We start from the raw sequence: 27,548 nt of genomic DNA on the forward strand, positions 1-27,548 counted from the left end.
TGTGCTGACAAAGAAGAAAACAGAAAGCTATTAAGAACAGATGAGCTCAATACAAAATCAAGCTCAACATTTAAAACCGAGGTCCCTTCACAAAACAAATATCTGCTCACGGTTTCATTGAGTGGTTCAAATTTACAACAAATGCTTTGAACTACACCTTGATCTTTGTGGTCCAGGACTCCTAGTCTAACCTAGATTACAACCTGCTTCATCTTAACACATGAAAACAAGACGCAGCCTGCTGCTTTCACTGTACAGCAAGAAGTGCAGGCACTGCAGATGAAAATTACATGTAATTGGCTGGAATTCAAAGAATAAGATACAGCATGACTTCTTTAAAATGAAGTTGGTTGTGCTCGAGGCAGACAGTAACCTCTCAGGGAAAAGGCTGGGAAAGAGTAAGTACGACAGAGACAGGGAAGAATGCCCCGCCGCGATGGGGAAAAGGGGGAATTTGATAAAAAAAAATTAAGGGAAAGGAATGGTTGAAACACAGTCAGGTAAAGAAAGAAAATAGATAAAGTGTGCACCAGGGTGCTTAAAAAGAGATGTGACATCCTACAAACAAAAATAAATGAGGTCTGGAACAGGGGCCATTATAATCTCCAAAATACATCCAGGTTCTTGTTTGGCCCAGTCACAGTCGCATTCATATTTTTCTCTCCTCGCTATCCATCATTTTCTCTGACTTCCTCTCCCACTAAGTCTTGCTGTCTATTCCTCACATTTACCTCTTTTTCATTCCGTTTTGTTTTTTTTTCCTATTCCTCAATGAGCCACACACACGCACACACAATCCTAATACCATTTCCAGACAGGCATTGTTAAAATCCAGCTAGGCTGAATGAATACACAGCTCACTTCTGCTGGCTGAGAGCTCAGACTAAGGAACTGATTGTTTGTATTATTTTCATGTTGAGGCGTCCAATAAAATGAATTCCTCAGTTTGCAGAATACTGAATGACATAGGTGTCATTTTTTGAGATTGCCTGGCCTCATATGGGTTTTTTGTGTGGAACTGCTTTTGAAAGGACTCAGGTGAAAGTACTTGATTACAGCGTGCCATTTTGCAACGGTAATTCCATAAGACGAGTTTCTTCCTAAGAAATTCTGCGATCCGTGTATATGTTCTGCTAAAACCCACCTCGAATCACCTGATTTACAAAAACACTAATCAGTTTTTGGATTTAAAACGAGGCCTCTTCTTTACGTTGCCAGTCCCACAGTCACCCCTGATACCTGCTCCGCTGCTGTTGACTGCTTTTTCCACTTCTTGTCAGCACTGCACAGATCAACTCTGTTTCATTGTTTTCATCTACAGAAACTGCTGTTTGTGGTTCCTTCATCTCTGTCTTCTTTTCAAGGAAGAGTTATTCTGGGTAATTTGGCAAATGAAAAACCTGCTGTAACAACTGTCATCTGACAAATAGAAGCTCCCCACTGCTGTGTGTATACAATGATCTGTCAAAGCAAAGACGCCCAGGCCCAACCCTTCTGGGTCACCCTCTAAGAGCAAGACTCAAAACTTTTATATGACTCCAACCCTGAGAGGCTTTTATAACGTGCTCATGTGCTCAGGCTGTGCAGACAGTTTCTTTCCACTGCCCTGCTGCATTTCCAGGACCTTTTGTCACAAAGCTTATATTTAGCTTTCTCGCTCTTACATCTGTGCCATGCACTGATGTCATGTAAGCATTAAGAAGGCTGGAGTCTAAATGTAGCGCTTCCACCTTTCACAGAATATTAACCTTTAGCATTAGTGCTGTTCTTACCATATTGCAAATAGATTTTTACCCAAGTGCACTTTTGACTCAATATAAATTATTAATAGATTTTCCTATTTTAAATTCAAAATACTTCTGCAATGTGTCTCAGTGTCCATTTTTGGCATTTTAGTGGATTTCCTGACAAGCCACTTGTTGTCACCTTAAAGAAAACCATTTGCATTAAGCCTGCAGAATACTAATAATACCTGTTTAAGGTATTTTGCTTCAGAGGCGTGTGTGTGTGTGTGTGTGTGTGTGTGTGTGTGTGTGTGTGTGTGTTTGTGTGTGTGTGTGTGTGTGTGTGTGTGTGTGTGTGTGTGTGTGTGTGTGTGTGCATCCTTTTCTCACTCAAGGTCAAAAAAACGGGATTTAAGAATTAACGGCCCCTACTGTGCACTGGTTTTTAGCTTTCCCAGTGTGCTGGTCACATATGCCGAGTCCCAACCACTTTATATGTCAGTTAGATTAATCCCCATTTATGACTCATGAAGTTTATGTGTAGTAGTCTCTTCATGTCTGCTTATAGAAAACACTTTATAGTGAGATACTCTAACGCGGTGTCCACTGTAACTGATGTGTTTGTATGTTGTCTGAACATGGAACATTCGTCTGGCGGAAACGTCTTGACATCTGATGGTTTTTCCATAATATTAATATTCAAAGTTCTAGAAGACGAAAGGCCATAATGTCTTTGGTGCTCATCTAGACTACCTAGTACCATCAACAACTCAATCTTCCAATGCAAAAGAAACAGAAACATCTCATTGATTAACTGGAACAAACTTTGGCTGAGACATTCTTGGTTCCAGATGACATATTCATGGGATTCCCCGAGTTTCACTCCACCACCAGCATCAGACTGACATTTTTGGCCCAATGTGAGGCATCGCAGCTATTGTATGAATTGCTTTAGAATCAAGTGCACACATTCTGTTCATCCGAGGATGAAATGGAATACATTTGGTGATCGTCTAGCCTGTAATTACATCCTGTAGCACCACTATTGGATTACCTTTTAAAACGAATAATATTCCCACCAGATAGATAAATACAGGAAACATCTCAAACTGACCTGCAGTGCCCTAAAAAAAGGTAAAATGTTCCCCAAATCCGTAATAATATGATGCATAATTAGGAATCTCGAGGTGAATGCCTGCACTGAGTCTGTACTGCTTTGTTCTAATCCAGAGGAGTGGGACCTGTGCAGTGATGCATGTCAGACAATCTGGAAGATGCAGGCTGCTGAAAATGCTGATATTGCATCTTAGCATTTTATTATGTTTGCAGTACTGTAACCGGTGACATGTCTTCATTTAAATTGTCCAGTGTGTATCCCTTCACTTACTTTATCGTAGTCAGCTGAGCACCCCTCAGTTCTTTATACTTTGTCTTTGATATGAACATTTATTCAGAGATGCAAACATCCACATCTTCTCAGACTCGCCTCTCTAACGTTGTTTCCAAACTCCTCAACCTGAGCTGTTTCTCTGATGTACTCATTTCTAATCTTGTCCACTCTGTCTCAGTCTTAACATCTTCAGCTCTGTCTCCCGTCTTTTTCTTAGTGTCACCGCCTGAAAAACCACTGCCCTGCTGTCTTTGTGTCCTGCACCACCATGTCAAACATCCCTGCCAGGGCTGCATTCCTCATAAAGTACCACAGTTCCTCTGTTGACACCTTCTCATATGCTTTCTCTAGATCCACAAAGACAAAGGGCAACTCTTTCAGACCTTCATCTGTATTTCTCCACTACATCTACTACATCTCTGCACATCACCTGTACAAGTACACTTCCTCTCTATTCTTCAGGCATCATCTAATTCTCCAGAACTCCAGGCTAAACAATCTGGTTAATCTGCCCTCTTAGCCAAACATCTCCACAGTGATGTCATCAGGACCAGCTGCCTTGCCATCACTGCCTACATCCATCCTTATTTCTCTCTGAGTTTCTTCAATAATCAGTTCGTTAACACAGTCTCTCATGTCAACTGTTTTTCTCCTTCCTTAGTGCACACCCTCACATATAACCCTTACCATTTCCCTCTGCCCTCTCACTCTTTGTTCTACACCTAGCCTCCCAGTACTCCCGTCTAGTTTGGCTATCCCACATTACTTCCGTTCTTTGAATAACTCTCTTTCTCCTCGTTCCTCTGTCCAGAGGGCACACCAAACACTTTCTAGGGAGTTTCTCTCAACACCACAGTTCTACTTTCCAAGTTATCAGCCATCTCTTCTCTACCACCCAGAGCCTGTCTCAGCTTGTACCTGAACTCTGAGGAACATACTTCCTTCTTCAACTTCCACCATCCTTGGCTTTACCTTCACTGGCTTCCTGGTTTTGCAAGTTAAATAAGAAAAAAAGAAAGTAAAAAAGGTCAAACATCAAGAAAACGCAACCCCAAAATGCTCCTACTGAGCTCAGCAGAGGAGAGCAAGTTCAAACTGATGATTCACTGAAACAAGGTGGATGATTTCAATTTTCAGCACCCCATTCACCTCTGGTTGGGATAATGTTGCTTACTGCTTTTTGTTAACTCGCTCCTCTTGTCCTGTTTAATTCCTTATCTGTCAGCATCTACCATGTTTCTATAGACCTGACTCTTGAAATGATGCATTTTTCATAGCTCTGTGATTAATTTCTGCTGCTCCCACTCTGTATATCTCCAGGGGTTTGATTGCTCTCCCTGCTGCTTGAACACAGCATATACAAAAAACAACTGGATAACGATTAGGCCAGCAATTATTTCATCATGAGAGAGCATTTCTGACAAAAGTATTGCAAAAAAAAAAATACACCCTAGAGGACACATATATAGTGCTAACCTCATTTAATGACTTATTCAAAAACACTGCCTATGGAAAAGTGCATTTTCTAAGAAGCTTTTATTGATTTATTTCATACATTGCAGCGTTATCCTTTTTCAAATTATCCTTGTTAGGGCCCGAGCACTAAAAGTGCGAAGCCCTATTGTATCTGCTCCGTTTATTAGGGCCCGAGCACTGAGAGTGCGAAGGCCCTATTGTATCTGCTCTGTTTGCAGCCTCAAATTTCTCCAGGAAAGCCTTAAGGAGTTGGTCTTGGGTTACAGTGAAAACTGTGACTTTTCGCGAAAGGGTGTTACCCCAGCAGCATGGCGAACTTTCATGTCTCGCCATGAAGACACAAATTAGTATAACTCAATGAAATCCAGTCTGATCAGTACCAGACTTTACAGGCATGATGTCAGACCCGCCCTGAACAGATTGATGTGCCCATTGTTGGGAATACGCACAGCGCCACCTAGTGGCAACAGGAAATATCATGGCTTTAATTTTGTTGTACTGATTTTCACAGGTTCATCGTGGCCACCTCAAAAGCGGTGAATATCACCATCAGTCCTTCATGATGCTTTAGTGTGAAAATTGTGATTTTAAACTGAATGGCGCACCCTGATGGCAACGCGGTTCATCATGAACAATGGCGTTGCTTTTCAGGGGCTTGGAAAGTTTAAAAAGTCTTGAAATTTGGTGCATACCTCCAAAGTGATGAGGGCTTTTTTGTTATGTGATCATTTTCATTGAATAGGGCTTTGGAGCGTGATGTCACGGGGGGTGGGCGTGGAAAGGATTTTGGCCCGATCCGCCATTTTGGGGGTCTAGCGCAAGTGAAAAGGGAGCGAAGTCACACACAACAGCCATGGTTCATATTTGCTGTGTGGTCGGCTGCAATGTTCGATCACACGACCGGCAAGAGAATAAGGTTGAAAATGGTTTATCTTTTCATTCTTTCCCAACCTGGAAGCAACATGAGCAGTGTATTGATGTTACCAAACGAAGGCGTCTAGCCTGGATAGCAGCTGTGAGACGAGCTGACGTGCAGTTCTCTTCCATCTCCAAATATCTGTTGGTGCTCCAGACATTTTCATTCCGGTAAGTTCTAAATATGTTCATATCACTCTTTATAGCCTATTAGTTTCATTTTCTATGCGCTCTGAGGTCATAGCAAATTTGAACAAACATCCTACTGAGTGATTTTGCAGAACTACCTTCTATCTATATGCGCTCTGAGCTCATAGCAAATTTGAACAAACATCCTACTGAGCAGGGGCGGAGCGGGGGGGTGGCTTACGGGGCTTAAGCCCGGGTTGTTTTGTCAGAAGCCCGGGGTATTTTGGAGTGTAATTTTTTCATAGTTAGATGCCTGGCTGACAACTGTATAAAACAAAAAGTACACACAATATTCGAAGCACATAGTGCACACTGTGGGAATTTACGACTGTGCGTGAATCCCCCCCTGATATTGGTATGATCCAAGCTCAGGCACTAAGCGACTGAGCGAGGGGGCGGGGCAGCTGCTGCCCGTGAGTGCGCTGTTGTAGAAACGGAGCCAGCCATACTAAGGAGAGCTTAAGTTTGACCAGGTACCAAAGCAAATCATTCGTACCGTACAAATAATGTAAATATGACGGTGCATCACGAAAGATTGATATGAAACTGATCACTTGACCAATATTACGTTACTTGCTCTTCAAGTGAATCAACAAATGGCAAAATGAAAAGCCGAACAAATGCTATTTTTTTTAGAGAGTCTTAGCTTACGTGTGTTTATTTCATATTTTCAGTTCTTACCCTCCCCGACTAAATCGGTTTCAGTTATGTACTGAAACATAAGAATGGACATAAGGAGCTTCTTTCAAAGAAAAAACTCAGGTAAATGTTATTTTATATATTATGCTTTGTATGTTGTTCAGTATATTTCTATGCAAAACAAGAGGGATTTCAGGACACAGCAGGATATTCACATTTGTAACCAGATATTTAAATACACTTTAGGGGGAAAACATAAAACATTTTTACTGTACAACATCAATTTAGAGTAAATTTTTGTTTTAGATAAATATTGAAATATATTTTGAATTAGTTAAATGTCAGAATAAAGAGAGACAGAGCTATTTTTATCACTTTCATCAAATTTAGGAGTACATGTACACTAAATTTATTGTTAATTAATAAGAAAACTCCAGACGATTCCATTCTGAGCTGAAGAAGCTTCTGATAGGTTAGTAGAGTCCATGTGAGTAAATTGGTGGCACACCTGTGGATGCATATAAGGCAAAACACAGAGCCTGTTTCTTTGACATGGGAAAATCAAGAGATGTCAACCAAAACACCAGGAAAAGAACTGTGGAGCTCCATAAATGTGGCTCAAGTTTGAATACAATTTGGTGCCATTTTCAATTAAGAAATACAGATAGTTTCTCTCTTTACTCTTAAAGTTAACAAATATGTTTTTATATTTATCAATCTAAAAAAATAAACATTTAGTCTGATTTGATGTTACAATTAAAAAAGTGTTTTTATCTGAAGAGTAAATATCTGGTTTCAACTGTATATTTGATGATTGTCAGCACAAAGAGGGAGAGAGAGAGGAACAGAGAGGGAGAGAGAGGAGAATGAGGACAGAACAGATGAACAAGAGCAGGTGAGACACACATGTTAGTCAAATGGTTGTTTACCAAAAGTATCACCGTATCATAGGTACTCATGTATCTCGTACCTAGTGTTTCTTTTTAGGTTTGTTATTTTTCAAATTCTGTATTTATTAAGTTCTGCAGGCTTGTTTGCACAACAAGGCTAAATAATTATATAAACTTTTCTCAATCTAAATAGTGGACTTTGGTAGAATTAAAAAATAAGTGTAGTGCAGGTCTATGATGATTTTTAGTGCTATCATCTAGTTCTGATTCTGGTTCTGTCTTGGTTAAGTCCTCAGTAGTCCTGATTTTGAACTGTTGTAGTCCTGTTTTAATTCTGGATCAGTTCTGGGTCTGGTTGAATTGGGGTTTAGTCCTCGTGTCTTGATACAGCCCTGACCTTGTTCTGCCTAGCTGCTTAATTAAAAAACTAGTTTAAGGTGTCCTGCACATGTGATATATATTTTTCCCTATATGAAGTCATTCTTTTTTGAACAGAGCCTATTAATCTTTCAGTCATTTCTACACCCCCCCCCCCCCCCCCCCCAAAAAAAAAAAAAAAAAAAATCCCACATGCATACTACTCTTTGGGCTAAGCCCCGGGTGTTTCAAATGTCTGGCTCCGCCTCTGCTACTGAGTGATTTTGCAGAACTACCTTCTATCTATATGCGCTCTGAGCTCATAGCAAATTTGAACAAACATCCTACTGAGTGATTTTGCAGAACTACCTTCTATCTATATGCGCTCTGAGCTCATAGCAAATTTGAACAAACATCCTACTGAGTGATTTTGCAGAACTACCTTCTATCTATAGAGATGCTAATTATTTGGCATTATTGCAGCAAACCAGCCTATGAAATGGATGAAACATCGTGACTGGGTTCCAGCGCTACACAAGGGACCTGCTGCAAACATACCACCATGCCAATCAGATTACTTCTTCCATGTGAGGGTGAAGAGTTGACCCTTGTGGATAAGATGGTGAAGGTTTGCTGCGTTTTGGTGAACAGTGTGATAATAAAACCAGGGAAGAATGAAACCTGCTCCTGTTAAATATTCTTAAGTCTTGTGCTGTTAAAATTGCTGTATTTTTTCAAAAGATACAGTAAATAAAGTAATGTTAGTAGTGGGTGATGTCATGTAAACACTCATGATTTTGTGTAAACATTTTGTCATTTGTAAACTATAAATGACATGGATTCTACATTGTAACTGGTGTGATGTTCTATAAGGTGGTTTCAATAAAAAAAAAAAGAGGCAAAAATTAGTTTGTTTCTTTATTCAACTTTTGAACAGTGGTACTCAGTCAGTATATATTCAGTAAATGCAAATTATTTACACGGCAGTGCACTACAGGCATAAATGTAGACCCCTAGATAAAACATTATGGGTCATTCCCACAACCCACAGCTTTACTGTCACAACGGGACTGAACGGACTCACGCGCAGGCTCTGAGTAGGGAACAATAAAGGTTTTTATTTACAGAAGCACCAGGTGATCTATTTACACAGTGGGGAAAAGACGGGTTCCAGGAATCCACACACGAACAGGGGGGGGGGAAAGACACTTGCAGTCCACACACGCTCCAAAGTCCTCACTCCATCCACGCTCCACGCTCCTCTTCACACTCCACAAGAAACACAAAAGCTCGCTCCAATCCTCACACACTTGATCGCTCAGGTAACACAGGGGTAGGTCCAGGGAAATCTATTCACAGAGAAGCAAAAGGTTACTGTAAGAAGATCGCTAGGGAAACACGAGAACGAACTGAGCTGGGGTTAACACTAACGAGAGTCGGCAACGGTCCAGCGACGAGAAACACAGGGCTGCCGTCTTATGAAGGAGCTGGATCACTCGTAATGAGCCACAGGTGCGTGGGCCAAGGGCAGGAGCCCGCAGGTAAGCTCCGCCCAGGCAGAGGGAGGAGGGAAAGAGGGGAGAGGAGAGAGCAGGGAAAAAATAAAAAAGGAATACAAAACATATGTAGCCGTACTGAGCCGACCGGGTAGGCACAGGGACCCTGACAGTACCCCCCCCTCAACGGGAGCCACCCGGCGACCCACCGGGCTTACCAGGGTGCCGGCGATGGAAGTCACGGAGCAGGCGCCGACACAAAACAGCCGAGCGAGGCACCCAGGAGCGCTCCTCCGGCCCGTAGCCCTCCCAATCGACCAAATACTGGACCCCCCACCCCCGGCGCCGGGAGTCCATAATGCGGGAGACCCCATACGCCGGCAGCCCATCAACGATCCGGGCGGGAGGCGGGGGCCTGGAAGGAGGGCACAAAGGACTGGAGAGCACGGGCTTAATCTGGGAGACATGGAAAACGTCGTGGACACGCATGTTGCGCGGAAGGTTCAACCGAACAGACACAGGGTTCACAAGCGCACCGATTTCGAATGGCCCAATAAAAGTTGGAGACAGTTTCTTGGACTCCGCCCGGAGGGGCACATAGCGGGTGGACAGCCATACCTTTTGTCCGACCGCATACTCAGGAGCCGGTGTCCGATGGCGGTCCGCGAGCTGTTTGTTACGTGCCGTCGTCCGGAGGAGGGCAGCTCGGGTGGCTCTCCACACCCGGCGACATCTACGCAGGTGGTGTTGGACGGATGGCACAGAGAGGTCACCCTCAACGGCCGGAAAGAGCGGAGGCTGAAATCCTAATGACGCCTCAAAAGGTGAAACTCCAGTGGCTGAGGAAGTCAGGCAATTGTGGGCGTACTCAATCCATGGCAGCTGGTCACTCCAAGTCGTTTGATTTGTGGACACCACACACCGCAGAGCAGCCTCCAGGTCTTGGTTCGCCCGCTCAGCCTGTCCGTTGGTCTGAGGGTGGAAGCCAGAGGACAGACTAACCTTAGCGCCGAGGGCGGAGCAAAACTCCCTCCAGACCCGTGAAGTGAACTGGGGGCCACGGTCTGACACAATGTCCTCCGGAATTCCATGGAGGCGGAATACATGTGTGGTGAGGAGGTGAGCGGTTTCCAGGGCCGTAGGCAGCTTGGGCAAGGCAACAAAATGGACAGCTTTAGAAAACCTGTCCACAACGGTTAGAATGACTGTGTTACCTTTTGAGGCCGGTAATCCGGTGACGAAATCCAAGGCTATGTGGGACCAAGGCCGTCCCGGAGTGGGCAGCGGTTGTAGCAAACCGGAGGGAGGTTGGTTGGACGACTTGTTACGGGCGCAGGTCGTGCAGGCGGCGACGTATTCCCGTGCATCCCGAGCCAAAGTGGGCCACCAGAAGTAACGCTGGAGGAATCGTATGGTGCGGTGTACTCCCGGGTGACAGGTGAGCCGGGCGGCGTGTGCCCATTGCAGTACCTGAGAACGAACAGAGGAGGGCACAAACAACTGACCTGGGGGCCCGGTCCCGGGATCTGGTTCTGTTTTCTGAGCTTCTTTAATCTGAGATTCGATTTCCCAGGTCACCGTGCCGATGGAGCAGGAGGCAGGAAGAATCGGACCTGGCTCGGGTTCCGCTTCAGAGGAGTCATACAGTCGGGAGAGGGCGTCTGGCTTCACATTGCGGCTCCCGGGCCTGTACGTAATTGAAAAGTTGAATCTCGTGAAAAAGAGAGCCCACCTCGCTTGCCGGGGATTGAGTCGCTTTGCGGCTCGGAGATACTCAAGGTTTCTGTGGTCTGTCCACACGATGAATGGTTGAGTGGCTCCCTCTAGCCAATGTCTCCATTCCTCCAGTGCTAACTTGATAGCCAGAAGTTCCCGGTCTCCAACGTCATAATTGCGCTCTGCTGGGGAGAGACGGTGAGAGAAAAAGGCACATGGGTGGAGCTTACCCTCCCTCCGTTGGGACAACACCGCCCCGACCCCGGAATCCGATGCGTCCACTTCAACGACGAACTGTTGCTGGAGGTCGGGTTGGCAGAGGATAGGTGCTGTAGCGAACCGTTCTTTGAGACGTAGGAAGGCCTCCTGCGCGGACTGGTCCCACTGAAAAGACACTTTAGGAGAAGTGAGTCTGGTTAAAGGCAGAGCGAGTTTACTGAAATCTCGGATGAAGCGGCGGTAGAAGTTGGCAAAGCCTAAAAAGCGCTGGAGCTGTCGACGGTTTGGGGGTTCGGGCCAGGTAAGCACTGTTTGGACCTTCGCCGGGTCGGGTTTCAGATCACCCCGCTCTATTATGTATCCGAGAAAGGCCACGGAGTCCACGTGAAAGTCACACTTTTCGCTTTTCACAAACAGTCTGTTTTCCAGCAAACGCTGCAGAATCTGTCTGACGTGTGTCTCGTGCTCTGCCACTGTTTTAGAGAAGATAAGGATATCATCCAAGTAGACAAATGCGCACCGATTGATAAAGTCCCGGAGGACGTCATTCACGAGGGCCTGGAAAACTGCTGGGGCGTTAGTCAGCCCAAAGGGCATCACCAGGTACTCAAAATGCCCCAGATGGGTGTTAAAAGCTGTTTTCCATTCGTCGCCCTCCCTGATCCGAACTAGATGGTAGGCATTGCGGAGGTCTAATTTACTGAAGATCGTTGTCTCGTGCAGAAGTTCAAAAGCCGAGGAAAGGAGCGGTAGGGGGTATTTGTTCTTAACCGTAATGTTATTAAGGCCGCGGTAATCAATGCAAGGCCGGAGGGACTTGTCCTTCTTTTCTACAAAGAAGAAGCCGGCTGCCACAGGGGAAGAGGACGGCCGGATTATGCCTGCTGCCAGTGAGTCCGTGATGTATTTCTCCATAGACGCTCTCTCAGGTTGGGAGAGACTATAAAGGCGACAGGTGGGGAGTGTGGTGCCTGGGAGAAGATCAATGGCGCAGTCATACGGCCGATGAGGTGGTAACGATTGTGCAAGGTCTTTACGAAAAACTTCAGCCAAGTCGTGATACACAGGTGGAACAGAGGTGAGATCCGGAGGCTCAGACAGGTTATTTGGAGGAGACGCGGAGGGCGGAGTTGCAGCCCGGAGGCAGTTCATATGACAATCCACTCCCCAGCCTACCACGCATTCAGATTTCCAATCGATATGAGGGTTATGCTGTCGCAACCAGGGGTGACCTAAGACAAGCGGTGTTTGAGGAGCTTTAAACACGAATAGGCTTAGAACCTCGGTGTGGTTGCCGGAGAGTGTGAGTGACACGGGCTCTGAGACATGGGTTATATCAGGCAGCCGCTGCCCAGATAAGGCGGTGACATGTAAACGATGAGGTAGAAGGTCAGACCCAACCCCTAATTTTTCCGCGAGGGCTGAATCGATAAAGCTCTGTTCCGCGCCAGAGTCAATTAACGCCATCACAGAATGGGTTTTTGTGTGAACTGTTAACTTGGCCGGTAACGTTAAGCGTGGAAGGGAGCTTTTACTAGATAGGTCGCCCACCAGTACTCCCTTAACTACGGGCGGGCGCCCCCTTTTGGTCGAGATGGACAGGTGGCAATGAAGTGGCCCTTACGGCCGCAGTACAGGCACTCACCAGAGACCATGCGTTGCTGACGTTCCGCGGGTGTTAGCCGTGAGCGACCCAGCTGCATGGGCTGCTCGCCTTCCTCGCTTAGCTCGCCACTGTGGGCAGCACTGGGTTGGGCCCTCCATTCCCCCGCTGGTGGGCCCAAGAGCGCCCGTGGCTCCTGAAAGGCCCGCCCCCGGAGGTTTCTGCGAGCCTGAAGGCGATCATCTAACTTAATGCACAGAGTCATTAGAGAGTCAAGAGAGGCAGGCAGGTCATGCATTATTAGTTCGCCTTTTAATTCATCACAGATGTTATTAAGCAAGGCACTCTTTAGCGCCTCCTGCCCCCACCCCGTTTGCTCAGCCAAAACCCAGAAATCGACAGAATAATCCGACATCCTGCGTCTACCTTGTTTAAGATTTAACAGGCGTTGAGCGGCGGCGGCAGCCTCGGATCCTTTGTCAAAAACGCACTTAAACTTAGACAAAAACTCGGGGTAGGAGATGTCGGGGTGGGATCGTAGCACTGCCTGGGCCCACTGTAGAGCGCGATCACGTAACAGTTGCACAAAGAAGGAAATCTTATCTCCATCGCCCGGGTACCAGTGAATTTGCTGACGAAAAAAATAAGTGAGTTGTGTGAGAAATCCTGCACACTTATCCAACTCACCATGAAACAGTTCAGGAGAGGGAGGCTGCTGCCCGACGACCACAGGTGTAGTTTGGGCCGCGCTTGCGGGCTGAGACGCGCTCGCGGGCTGAGACGCGCTCGCGCCCGGGATGGGTTCGTCTGCCGGAGGGGCTGGCGGGGGCGGAGAGTCAGTCAACGGGGTCCGCTGGGCGAGAGCCAGGGACAAAGCGGCAACGTCTTCACTGAGCCGCATCAACATATGCTCGTGTCGCTGCAACAGCTCATCCAACGAGACCGGGGCTGGGGCGGGTGACGCCGAGCCTGCTGAGTCCATCGTGGCTGGACCGTTCTGTCACAACGGGACTGAACGGACTCACGCGCAGGCTCTGAGTAGGGAACAATAAAGGTTTTTATTTACAGAAGCACCAGGTGATCTATTTACACAGTGGGGAAAAGACGGGTTCCAGGAATCCACACACGAACAGGGGGGGGGAAAGACACTTGCAGTCCACACACGCTCCAAAGTCCTCACTCCATCCACGCTCCACGCTCCTCTTCACACTCCACAAGAAACACAAAAGCTCGCTCCAATCCTCACACACTTGATCGCTCAGGTAACACAGGGGTAGGTCCAGGGAAATCTATTCACAGAGAAGCAAAAGGTTACTGTAAGAAGATCGCTAGGGAAACACGAGAACGAACTGAGCTGGGGTTAACACTAACGAGAGTCGGCAACGGTCCAGCGACGAGAAACACAGGGCTGCCGTCTTATGAAGGAGCTGGATCACTCGTAATGAGCCACAGGTGCGTGGGCCAAGGGCAGGAGCCCGCAGGTAAGCTCCGCCCAGGCAGAGGGAGGAGGGAAAGAGGGGAGAGGAGAGAGCAGGGAAAAAATAAAAAAGGAATACAAAACATATGTAGCCGTACTGAGCCGACCGGGTAGGCACAGGGACCCTGACATTTACTGTGTTCCAGCAAAGTATCCAATAGCAGTGACAACTCCTCCAAAGTAGCAGGTGGGATTTTTCTGTTTTGAGGATGGCTCCTTTTACCTGTCACTACAGATGGTCTGTTTAGGTTTTGATCAAGAGCCTTTTTTTGGGCAGCTGAAGAGGAGAAGTCTATCTTATGGCCAACCTCTGGCTGTATCTTGGTCATATTACCCAGCAAAACCCAGTATGCAGGTTCATCTGTAACAGTCCTTGTGCCACGGATCAACACTGTTGCTTCTACATTAAACAGAAGAGCAGCGACATGGCTGCAGGTCTCTGCGACTCCGGCCTTACAGGTGCAGTGGGCGGCTTCAACCTTCCCTGCGATGCTCACGGTGACCCATGGCTGCAATGCTGGTTCATTCAGTCTTTGAGAGTGCAGGACCTGAAACACACACAGACAAAGTTCATTTAAAGACAAGAACTATGAGCCAAGGCCGACGTAAATGTGTTTTATCTACTTTATCATAAATGTAACAAAGTGTTTAGAAAGTTAGCACATACATGTAATTTTTCATTTCTTTATGTGTCCATCTATAGAACGCTGCATGTTATAGTGTTAATCTGCCTGCAGAAAATGAACCTAAAGTATGTACCGGTAATCACTTTAGAGATGGAGAAAGCATAAAGTGACAATTATGAATCCCTTAATATGATAAGGAGATTCTGCAGGTCATTGATCAATATATAAAATTAAAATAAATTGTATTTTTAGTGACACAAGATACAAACATGGAAGCAAGATGTTTAATTAGGATTATTTATAATAAATATGAATAAAGTGCAATTTCTTTAACCATAAAGAATAACAATCCTTCAGGAGAATGTCACATCAATGCACTGAACTCGCTATGTTATCCACCTAACAGCCTCCACATGTTCTCACTGTAATTTCCCCTCATGAATGAATTTATGCTGCACTAATCTGAATGTTTGCAAGGAAATTAAACGCATTTCACTCGCAGTACTCGAGCTGACTTACCTTTGCTTGAATGACGACTTGTTTGCGCTGATTCCACAGATAAGGTACGAAAATATGTCAGGCTACGTCAGTAGCGGTTGGTCTTCAGGGTTTCTACTCCACGGCCCTATTTCATACTGGTCCACATTTCCATTGCACGCTATTTTCTGCAAGTACCGCTGCTTCGCCTCTGAATGAAATCGGTCTCTATACAGTTCATTCTCTTTTGAGCTGCTTTTAAGCATCTTTCTTGTAGTTGTCGTTCCAACACAGTGTGTTTGGTTTGATTCGTAGACCCCGAAAATGGCGCTGCGCTCCCATAATGCATTGCGGCGTGATGTCAACTCCAAAGCCCTATATCCCAAAATGGCTCCACAGCGACCCCTACAAAATTTCAAAACATCAGCCCCTGCTCTGTGTTTTATGTATGAGTCTGAAACCTGGTAAGCTTATAGGAGATATCAAGATGTACAAAAAAGTCTCTTGGAGCAATATCCCAAATCCAACAGGAAGTCAGCCATTTTAAAATTAATGTGCAATTTTGACGACATTTTCCCCTCTTTTCAGGCACCGTTCTTTGACTAACTCCTCCAAGGGATTTCGTCAGATTGGACCGATCTGCAGTGCGTGGCATCTAAAGACCTTTGTGATGTTAAATTGCGAAGGTTTTTACAATCAGGGAAACGGGGTGGTCATGGCGGCTCGTAGAGTTTCAATCACTCGCCAAAAAGCAGTAATCTGCTGTCACTCAAAAAAACAATGTTCAATCTCTCCCAAAGGTCATAGGCGTGACGAGACTCGAGCTCGGAAATGTTTGTTATGCCATTTGTCAGTAATGGTTAGAGCGCCACCTAGTGGGACGACTATAATCATGATTGAATGAGATGAAATGTTAGCTGGTGGTTAAATGCATAAATTCCATCAATGTGACATCAGATTGGACGTGCTGGTTGTAGGTGTTGGGCGTGGCTCGATGCGCGGGGGGTGCGAGGGCCCTCATAAAATTTAAGCTGCTTGCAGCTTTAATTTGTTGTTGTAATCCTTAGTTCCCGGTTTGATTACGTCTCTGTGTCTCTTCCTTTTTCAAGTTTCTGCTCTTGATTGATGACATTGAAGAGTTTCAGTGTTTTCAGCTTGTTTCAATGTCTCAGGTGACTCTTAATGGTATAGTTCCTCTGGTTGGAGTCAACCTGTCTCCAAACAGCCGGGATTTTACTTAGATCAACTGCAATCACTCTCAGATAGATTGGCAAAGGGCTGCAAATAATTTTTATATAATTGGTTTAATATTTTGCAATCATTCTAAGTCAGCCCGTTCCTCTTCTGTAAAGTGTCTCTTTGCAATCAGGGCATTGACTCATCTGGTTCCCAACTATCCTATTCTAGTTATATTCATATGAAAAAGCAATGCTGCAGAGTGCCTATTTTATTTTTCCTCTCACCATTCTGCAGCAATTATGTCACAATTTCTGGAGGAGTTTCTATTATCGCAACTAGTTTACATGCAACTGCCAACTTTATCCCATTTAATTAAACTAACAGCAGACTGACTTCAACAGTTTTACTGCCGTCACTAAAGCTGCTGGTTGAAGTTACCTGGTCCCCATCTTTAAAGCAAGCTTTTGAAAGGTGAAGACACTCTAAGTTCACTGAACACAGCTGCAGTGATTTTGTTTGAGCTACAGTCCCCAACCACTGTGTAACCAAATGTAACTGTAGCACTGTGAAGCTTTCCCATTTAATGGATGTTCTATCCACTTCCAGATATGAGTTCTGAGTGATTATTTTGGGCTGTGTCCATTAAACAATGAAACACATTTTCTGGAAATGTTGTACAAAACTTTGTGCACATGTTTAAAAAGTCATTTCTAATTCAATCATGAGAAGATGATGGCGCCGTTGAGTTCGGCTGCCGTCCTGGTAGCTCCGCGACGACTGTGCTTTTATTTTGCTCTATCTATGTTTTTCATTGGTCTTTTTGCTCGTGCTGCACAAGGTCTGACTCAATATGACCTTGGCACACTACTGGACATAGGACAATACTTCCCACTTACCTCTGCTACGGTGCTTGATACAACGTCGTGGCCGAAAGAGATCCTCCGTGATGAGAACAATGACCCCAGAGGTCGCCGGAGTCAAAGGAGACGGCAACACAGGGGACGAAGAGCAGGGGTCCGGAACAGGCTGCGTACCAGAGCACACCGTCCTCCATTGCCTAGCATATTGCTAGCCAACGTCCAGTCACTTGAGAACAAGCTGGACGATATTAGGGCGAGAACCAGGTACCAGCGAGACATCAGGGACTGCAACATCTTCTGCCTGACTGAAACCTGGCTGACCAGCTCTGTGCCGGACCACGCGATAACCCCGGCGGAATCATTCTCTGTTTTCCGCACGGATAGAACCGCGGAGTCCGGTAAATTGCGGGGTGGAGGGGTTTGCTTTATGGTCAATAACAGATGGTGTAACCCTTGGAATATCACGGTCCTGTCCCGGTCATGCTCACCCCACCTGGAGCTTCTCACCATTCTCTGTCGGCCATTCTATCTCCCCAGGGAGTTCACTGCTGTGATCATCTCTGCGATTTACATCCCGCCACAAGCGGACAACAACAAGGCGCTATCGGACCTCCATGATGTGTTGAGCGGCCATCAGGCTAAACATCCAGACGCCGCCCTCATCGTGGCGGGGGATTTTAATAGGGCTAAATTAAAACAGGTCATGCCTAACTTTCACCAGCATGTCACCTGTCCCACCAGAGGCAACAACACGCTGGACCACTGTTACAGTTCTTTTAAAGGCGGCTACAAAGCCATCTCTCTACCGGCTTTTGGGAAATCAGACCACGCCGCCATCTTACTCGCACCGGAATATAAACAAAGGCTTCATCAGGAAGCCCCGGTGACGCGAAAGGTCAGACGCTGGACTGTCCAATCAGAGGCGACGCTGCAGGACGCACTCGGTGACGTAGACTGGGATGTATTCCAGGATACTTCCGTAAACATTGACGAGTTCGCGGACACAGCGATTAGCTTCATTGGAATGCTAGTGGATACCATCATCCCCTCGGCTACAATCCGGATTTTTCCCAACCAAAAACCTTGGGTTGACTCTACTGTCAGGAGAGCTCTCAAAGCACGGACCACTGCCTATAAAAATGGGCTCACATCGGGTGATATGACCAGCTACAAAGCAGCTTCTTATGGTTTAAGGAAGACTGTGAAAGCGGCTAAGAGGCGCTATAAGGACAATGTGGAGTCGCATTTCCAACACGGTGACTCCCGACGTATATGGGACGGGCTACGAAAAATCACAGATTATAAACCCAGCACTGTGAGATGTATGAAACCAGAATTAGCTGACGACCTCAATGCCTTTTTTGCGCGTTTCGAGGTGCCTGCTGTGGCAGCAATTCAGAGCTCCGCACCTGCCCCCGCTGCTGAACCAGCACCATTGATACTCTCTGAGCATGATGTGAGGAGAGCTCTGAGGGCAACAAACTGCAGGAAGGCAGCGGGACCAGATAGCATACCGGGACGTGTGCTAAGAGTATGTGCAGATCAGCTGACCACAGTTTTCACTAGCCTCTTCAATGCCTCTCTGGCTCAGCAGGTAGTCCCCACCTGCTTTAAAACATCAGTGATTGTTCCGATCCCGAAGAACACCCGCCCAGCCAGCCTAAATGATTATCGCCCAGTAGCCCTAACATCTGTAGTGATGAAGTGTTTTGAGAGGCTCATGAAACCCTTCATCAGTTCCCTCCTTCCTCCCGACTTCGACTCACTGCAGTTTGCATACCGGACAAACAGATCTACCGGAGATGCTGTAGCACAGGTCCTGCATACCACACTGAGCCATCTAGATGAGGGATGTGGGAACTATGTGAGAATGCTGTTTATAGATTACAGCTCAGCATTCAACACCATAGTTCCCCACACCCTCTCGGGTAAGCTCCAAGATCTGGGATTCAGTACATCTTTGTGCAGGTGGATTTATAGCTTCCTGACCACGAGACCACAGTCAGTGAGAATAGGGGATGTGTACTCCCATACACTCTCATTGAACATAGGGGCCCCCCAGGGATGTGTACTGAGCCCCCTTCTCTACTCCCTCTACACCGCGGACTGCACGGCCAGACACCCCACTAATTCCATTGTGAAGTTTGCTGACGACACAGTGGTGGTGGGACTCATCTCTGGGAACGACGAGACGGCCTACCAGAGTGAGGTGGATGGACTAGCAAAGTGGTGTGAGGCAAATCACCTCTCCATGAACATCAGTAAAACAAAGGAGATGGTGATTGACTTCAGAAAACAGAGAGGTGAGAAAACTCACACCCCAATTCAGATCTATGGAACCCCTGTGGAGAGAGTCTCCAACTTCAAATACCTCGGTGTCCACATCAACAAGGACCTCACTTGGAGTACACACACGGACTTCCTCATTAGTAAAGGCAGACAGCGCCTCTATCACCTGAGGCGTCTAAAGAGGTTTAAGATCTCCAAGAATATACAGAGGAGATTCTACACTGGTGTCATTGAGAGCATCCTGTGCAACAACATCATGGTGTGGTACGGGAACTGCACAGTACAGCAACAGAAAGCCCTGCAGAGGGTTGTGCGCACAGCTGAACGCACTATGGGAACATCTCTACCAGCACTGCAGGACATCTATGCTGAAAGGTGCAGATCCAGGGCCATCAGGATCATTAGGGATTCTAGCCATCCCGCCCACAAACTGTTCAGGCCACTGAGGTCAGGGAAGCGCCTCTGTAGCCTGAAAACAAGAACAGAAAGGTTCAGGAGGAGTTTTTACCCACAAACTGTGAGACTCCTCAACCAAAACACAAACCGGACAACATGATGGACAATCTCACACACAGTACATAATTTGCACTTTATCTTTCTTCTCTGAACCTTATCCGTACCTTATTATATACATCTGTACTATGTAAATATGTATATTTTTATAGTCTTCTCATTCAAATCATTACAGTGCAATATCTTGCACGTCATGGATATATATTTATAAGCACAAACATATGGACTTTTACACTGTTTTTTTATATATTTTTTTACTTTTAACTTTTGTTTCTTTTCCTTTTTTTCTTAGCTTATGTAAAATCCTTTTTAGCATGTTTGCACAGTCGGGGGGAGTACTTTTTTAGCCAGAAAAAACATTTCACTGTATGTTGTACCAGCTATAACTACATGTGACAAATAAATAAAGAATTGAATTGAATTGAACTGATGTTATATCGGATGAATTCCAAAGTGTTACTGTAAACTGAAACTGAAACAAAAGGTGTTATCACAAATTTGATAGACAGCATGTTGACATAACCATCTGAAGTTCTTGTTTCAGAAAGGTGCGAGCATGTTAAAGCATGTGCGTGTGCTCCCAACCACTCCTTACCTTTCAGGGGCAAAATCCTTCTAGGATTCCCAACCTGCACTGCAACTGTTTGCCATCCGCTGATCAGCCGCCCACTACTGTTAGGGAGAACCTTCAGTCTTCACCTGAGTGTTTAAGTAACCACGTTAGTGAGACCAGCTCCAATCAGCCTGTGGCCTGCCTCACTGATCACTTACCTGTTCTTCTCTTCTTTACAGAACATGCTGGTCCTGTTCATGTGATTTGAGCGCTGAGCTCATTAATGGACTTTCCCCTTCTATGGACCTTGTAAATAAAGACTATGGATTTGTCCCTTGACAAAGATCTGATCTCTTGAGTTCTGTGTAAGCACGGCCCGCCTCACTGATTATGACACTTAGAGGGAATTTTAGAGTTAATAAAATTTCAGATAAAATTAAAACCATGAATCTGAACAACGGAAGGGGAAACGCATGACGAGGATGAGGATAAGTGTAGTCAGATAACTTTATAGCTCTCATAAAACCTAATGAAATGCACAATATAAAGTGTGCTCCTCCTCACGGGAGCAAGTCATTCAGTGAATTTGAGAAATAATCTGTTGAGTGGATTTGGATATTTCAATGAAATGAAATGAAGGAGGATCATCAAAATCACAAGCGAAGCGCATACGTGCAGCAAAAGAAATGTGAAGACTACAAGATCAGCAGACTCATTTCAGTCACTGTCTCTCAAATTCAAACATAAAAAGAGGTGATTCTCAGCTACAGTTGAGGGATTGGTAGAAAAAACCCTCGTGGATTAGTCATCGTCTGCTGAGAAACATGAACACCTGCTGGCAGTTTTTAAAATAGCAGTGAAATTGATTTTAGTGTAACTGAACCCTGCAAACCACAAATGCACATGCTGAAGTTCAACAGGCTCATTTGCACCTTTCACTTCCTTTACTCCCATCTCCCCTAATTCTGTTAAGGTCAGAGACATTTTAGTGACCCACAAGCAGGAATTTAGCCCAGGCTGGCACTGACTTCAAATAGCTGCTGGAGTGGAGATGGAGTGGATGGTTGAAGGCCTGGCGTTGCAGATAGCCGAGCAGGTAGAGGACTGTAGATTGGGAGTGTGGTGCGATTGGCTGAGGTCCGGCAGGCAGACTAGAAGGCCAAAGGTGAGTGAGGTAGGCTGGAGAATGCAGTCATAGATGAGCTGATGTAATAACATAACAAACTTAGCACTGACCCTGTATCTACTACACAGCAGTAAGTCGGGAGGTGGAGGGACATTTAGTGCTAGTGATGATCGTATGAAGCAGGTATGGATGCTGACTGAAGGAGACCAGTAAGGCATCGACATGCTGACATTTATACATTTCTGCACAGTGACCCCAAAAACCACCCTGGACCCAGCTGTTCAAATATGCGCAACAGAGCTAATCGCCACCACTCAAGAAAATGCTTGTGATTCCCCCAGACAGAATGTTTTAGACACTTCCCAGAAGCAGCGCTCCGGTCCATGTTGCTAAAAATAGAGTCGGGTCTATTTTTTTTCACAGGAGCCGTGTTAAGCAGCGCAGAGCAGGAAGTCAGAGGCAGGAACGGCATAGTGGGATTCATCCCATCTTCATGTCAGTTTCACTGGCAGCAGCTTTAAGTTTTTGACAAAGAGGCATGAAAGTGAAGTAAAACTCAACCAACTTGTGGTATTTTTTTGCCCCAAAGCATCAGCCCATGAAACTAATTTGGTAACAGTGCCAAAAGCCAAATGTTCAAAACCTCAAATATATATACACACACACACACACACACACACACACAGACACACACACACACACACACACACACACACACACACACACACACACACATATATATATATATATATATATATATATATATATATATATATATATATATATATATATATATGTATATATATATAGGGGAGACCGGGGATAGTTGTAACATTTTTGACATTTCTGTCTGTAAATTGAAGCTCTTTTAAGGTAGTGGATTCAAAATGTAATGCAAAGTATTTACATGTCTCTGCTATTAAATAGTGCAGCTATTTTCTCTGCAGCACAATTACCCATTGCATGGTATGCTCTCAAACACGAAGAGTGAAATGTTACAATTAACCCCATAGTCTGGGTTAGTTGTAACATATCCTGGGGTGAAATGTAACACAATGAAATAAGGGTACTAACAAAATATTAACATGTAATCTTTGTTTATTCAACACATGAATGCACTTAGAGCCATTTATGTAGCTATGTGTGTGTGTGACAGAATGCAGAAATCTAGCTTTTGAACATATTCCAACCCCCCAAAAAAGACAAATTATGGAATTTTCTGCAACTGAATATTTCATTAATTTTGGTTGGTCTTCCTTGAGTTTGGCCTCATTGGCTCAGTGGGCATTATAACCTACAACTCTTGCACCAATTTTGAACATAACAATGAAGCTGAAAAAATGTAGTTGTTCACCAGCATTGCAATTCCATTACTTTTTATCATGGCTTACCTTGGTGTGGTTTGCAAAGTGCTTCAGAAAGATGAGGAAATCTGTTTCGTGCACCCATCCTGATTTATTTCCACTACCAATACTTCCTACTGGTCCATCTCTGACACAGTGGTCTGCATAATGTATGTGTGGGAACACAAACAGTGGGGGAATTGTGTTGCCAATGGCATTAACCGCATATACAAAAGCGACCAGTGAACCTCTCTCTGCTGATGTCGTTGCCCCAACTTGTTTAATATAAGTTAAAGTAAAAGTGTGGTAAGTTGTAACATCTGCATTATTGTTACAACTTACCCAGACTGTTGCTGTTACAACTGACCCAGACTCCTATAGCCATGAACTAGCTAACATTACAGCCAACGGCTAAAACATTAGCACTAAAGACCTACACAGAATATATCCCCACAGACATACAAATAACATAATTTAGGTTTGATGAGTTTAACTGCAAAGCAGATAATGCTATTAGAAATTGAAATAAAGTAGAAAAACTTACTTTTTGGCATACAAATTACTTTTTTTCGTGTTAAATTGTCTGTGTTTGACGAAATGTGCTGATTTTTCACATGTGATAGCAGAACTGAGTTGGGCATGCACAGGATGAGTCACATCATTTGAAACTTAGCCCTGATTGGAGAAATTGGAAGTGTTACAACTGACCCACGTTACAACTATCCCCGGTCTCCCCTATATATATATATATATATATATATATATATATATATATATATATATATATATATATATATCCCTGCACGTAACTAACACATATATTGCATTATATTAACAAATATTTTGGTATGTCACATTGGTTTGCCCCAGGAACTCTCACATAGATGACTGGCCTCTCCTTCCCACTGCTATATTAAATCCCAAAATATCAACTCAACTCAATTAAGAATCATCCCAAAACATAACCGCAAGCTAAATGAGCATTTACACACAATCAGTCATGAACTAATAAACCTATATGATAACATCTACTGGTCTCCCATTATATTTCATAATGAAGCTCAGCACCAATGCTGCTCTTCTGAAAAGCTCCCAGTGGGATTTGAAGCCTCGCCTGAGATTTGTGCTCACAGACACACATCCAGTGTGTTTCCAGGAAACATAGCAAACAAAACACAAAAGACACGAGGAGAATGAAAACGGGTCGTGGTCAAGTCACATTCATAAGCTCTTGATGGTTAACAGTCTGTGTAAATCATAACCCATTCATAATACATACATTTCCCTTATGGCCTTGACCATCTTTATGCAGCTACTCGGTATCCATTCAGTGATGTCTAAACTTTCTTAAAATGCACCTCAAGTTTTCCCCTCAGGTGACAAAGTCACTGATTTGTTGGGAGTTTGGAAGTGTTTAGATTGTATGTAAGTAGTATTTGCTGATTTTAGCAGGTATCATGGTTAAAATGCTCCTCATATGGAAAGAAAGTGCTTGGCTGAGTGTTTTCATGATCAGCACAAAATGTGATTGAGGCAGCTTTTTCTTCGCCTGGTGTTGGGGGTAAAAGAAAAAAAAAGTTGTGGACATGCCCTGGAGAGACCCAACTCCCAAATATCTAAAATAAGAGATTACAAATTTGAGACTTGAGATGAAGCTTGGATGTGGCCACAGCAGCCCCCTTCCCTTCTGGATGTTCTCCCATCACTAGGAAGCTTTGCAGCACTATAGCTGCTCTATCTCGCCTGTGACAGCAGCAGGAGCGGCCACGCTAATCCAGTTAGAGAAAACTTGCTCACTCACTCTAAATACCAGCTGCAGAGATTATTCCTTTGGGTGAAATGGCACTGTGTATATTTGTGTGTGTGGGTCCGTGTGTTATGGCATGTGTGTGTAGGTCCCTGTGGAACACACAGTGTAATCACAGGAGGCGATTACTTGGTAGCCGTCAGGTGTGTGTGCATGCAAGTCCTGGGAGAGCAACACACTTTAATCACAGGAGACTGTTACTCAGTGGCAGTCAGGTGTGTGCATTAAATGGTTGTAGTGATAAGGACGTATGCACTAAGATAAAATGATTGCTCTGTAGATAGGGCAGGCAGCTACAGCACTGCACACAGACACACACACACAGTCCCTATTTATCTGCATCAGCACTTTGGATCTGAAAGTGCACTTCAGTTTGCAGTGAGAAACATCTCCACTGAACATCAACAGGCTTTACGCTGAAATGGCCCTAAATGGTTATCAGAATCCTAATCATACACTGATGAAGATCAAGTGATGTAATCCTGTCTTATGGCTGAGTCACACTTGAGTAAAAATATGGTGGAAACCTTCTTTGTTTGACTCGGAACATTTGCTTTTGCATTTTTTTGTTGTTAATATTGAAAGGTTACCTGGTGGGAAGCAACCTGTTACCAACTTCATCAAAGGAAGATTGTCAAAATCAAGGTTGTCAAAGTTTCCAAATAACTGTTTCTAATTCAAATGCAGTATCACGGTACAGCGTGTAATAGACGTGGTGTGTCTCCAAAGTATGAAATGAACACGCTTGCAGAAGTTGCAATAAGTTTCAATAAGTTGCAGTACCAGCAGAGCAGACCAGCATTTTAGTTTAAGGCAACAGACATTATTAACACATTTACATGTATATACATATTAGTGGTCTAGTTTAACTGTTTGTGGTATAGAAGAATGCTTCATACCTTCCTAAGAGTCTTTAACTCTTGTCTTTACCCTGCTGGTACTGCAACTCCTTCATTATCAGTGATGAAGGAGTTTAGCTGTGACGATAACTTCTCATCTGACTAAAAATCAAAAAGATGAGCCTAGTCCTCTCTCAAATGTAACTGTGGAATTAAAAGTCTATGATTTGGGGACAGTTTATAAGAGAGAATCCGTTGCTCAGCCAAGAAAATCTTCCTGTGAACTACAGACTCAGAATCCACTGTGACATAAACACAGAACATAAAAATAAATTATAAAGAATCAATGGAAGTTTGGTTTACTAATTAAGTGATTTTTTTAAATACATATTAAGCTTCTCCTTATTACCTACACCTTATCCCTATGAGACAACAGCTCAGTATTCAGACCTCCTCTAAATACTTTGTTTTGGTGTTTTTCCATCTCTGGATCTGTATGATGTCAGTGATGTCAGCTAATAATAATATGGCTATCTGCAGCACACAGCTTTAACTGTGAGCACCTGCTCAGGTGGACTCAAACCTATTTGTGAGCAACAGCCAATCAGAAAAGATTTAGATTAAATTGCCCAAAAACCTTCAAAGACAAAAAGGATCATTTTTAAACGTGAATCATACATATTAATCCTACTGGAGTCTAAGAATGAAAGTGTTGATGTGAAAAAGAGCGCAGTAGGTATCAGCTGTAATTTTCACACAGACAATCTACAAATGCCGTAAACTTTATTATTCCATTTAAGGGCGATCGTGGCTCAAGAGTTGGGCGTTCGCCTTGTAATCGGAAGGTTGCCGGTTTGAGCCCCGGCTTGGACAGTCTCGGTCGTTGTGTCCTTGGGCAAGACGCTTCACCCGTTGCCTACTGGTGGTGGTCAGAGGGCCCGGTGGCACCAGTGTCCGGCAGCCTCGCCTCTGTCAGTGCGACCCAGGGTGGCTGTGGCTACAATGTAGCTTACCATCACCAATGTGTGTGTGAATGGGTGGATGACTGGATATGTAAAGCGCTTTGGGGTCCTTAGGGACTAGTAAAGCGCTATATAAATACAGACCATTTACCATGAACATCAGTAGAAGCCCGTCCACCAACTAGATACAACTTCAACATTCATATCTGTTTGTGACTCTTTCAACCACTTTTTTACCTCTTTAGCAGTTTTCTTCCTATCTGTCTTAGTTTCCTTTCCCTTGAGTGCACACACAAACGTTGGTTATTTTCAGTTTGCATAATTCAAAGCCATAACATGTGACTTCATAAAGCATGGTTTCCAGTCATGTTGTCTCCAGTGTATTACTACTTTGGCTCCTTTCTCACAGCAAATCCAAAGTGCTATTTTTGATACCAACTCATGAATCTCTCCCAGCTGTGGCAGTGATAGACATGTGAAAACCTTTTTTCTTACTTCCAGTTGTCAGCTTTCACATTCTTTAACATCTGACTTTCCTCTTGTATCTGGGCACCTCATTTAATTTTTACCTTGTCTAATTTTCATAATGCTGATTAAAGGAACGAGCAAGTGTACATATTTGTTCCTTTATCATTAAAAAAAATTTAACTTCTCTTATTAAAAAATATGACACTAGCATGATTGTTTTTCCTCTCCTCACATACACTGACTAAGAACCTAGCTTAAAGCCAAGGACATCCATTGACTCTGCTTTTAGATGAGATGTAATAAAAGTCACAAATAAACCTTGTGCCTCCATGAAAAATAAGAAGATAGCACAACTTAAAAGGATGTGCTGCAGGCACAAGTGCAGAAAAACAAAGGAGCAGCTGTATTATGGCAT

At 44.4% G+C, this 27,548-nt stretch overlaps 2 long non-coding RNA genes across 2 annotated transcripts; one reads left to right on the forward strand and one right to left on the reverse strand.

Annotated features, from left to right (window-relative positions):
• Window positions 1–13,653: 13,653 nt before the first annotated feature.
• Window positions 13,654–14,123, reverse strand: LOC113032828 (uncharacterized). Its single transcript, XR_003273939.2, has 2 exons — window positions 13,986–14,123; window positions 13,654–13,903 (listed from the first exon to the last, which is right to left on the reverse strand). It is a non-coding gene; the product is annotated as an uncharacterized LOC113032828 (long non-coding RNA).
• A 2,976-nt stretch (window positions 14,124–17,099) lies between these two features.
• Window positions 17,100–20,452, forward strand: LOC145430861 (uncharacterized). Its single transcript, XR_013911179.1, has 2 exons — window positions 17,100–17,176; window positions 20,349–20,452. It is a non-coding gene; the product is annotated as an uncharacterized LOC145430861 (long non-coding RNA).
• Window positions 20,453–27,548: the final 7,096 nt, after the last annotated feature.

The sequence above is a fragment of the Astatotilapia calliptera genome, chromosome 2, assembly GCF_964374335.1.
Source record: "Astatotilapia calliptera chromosome 2, fAstCal68.1, whole genome shotgun sequence".
Taxonomy (NCBI): domain Eukaryota; kingdom Metazoa; phylum Chordata; class Actinopteri; order Cichliformes; family Cichlidae; genus Astatotilapia; species Astatotilapia calliptera.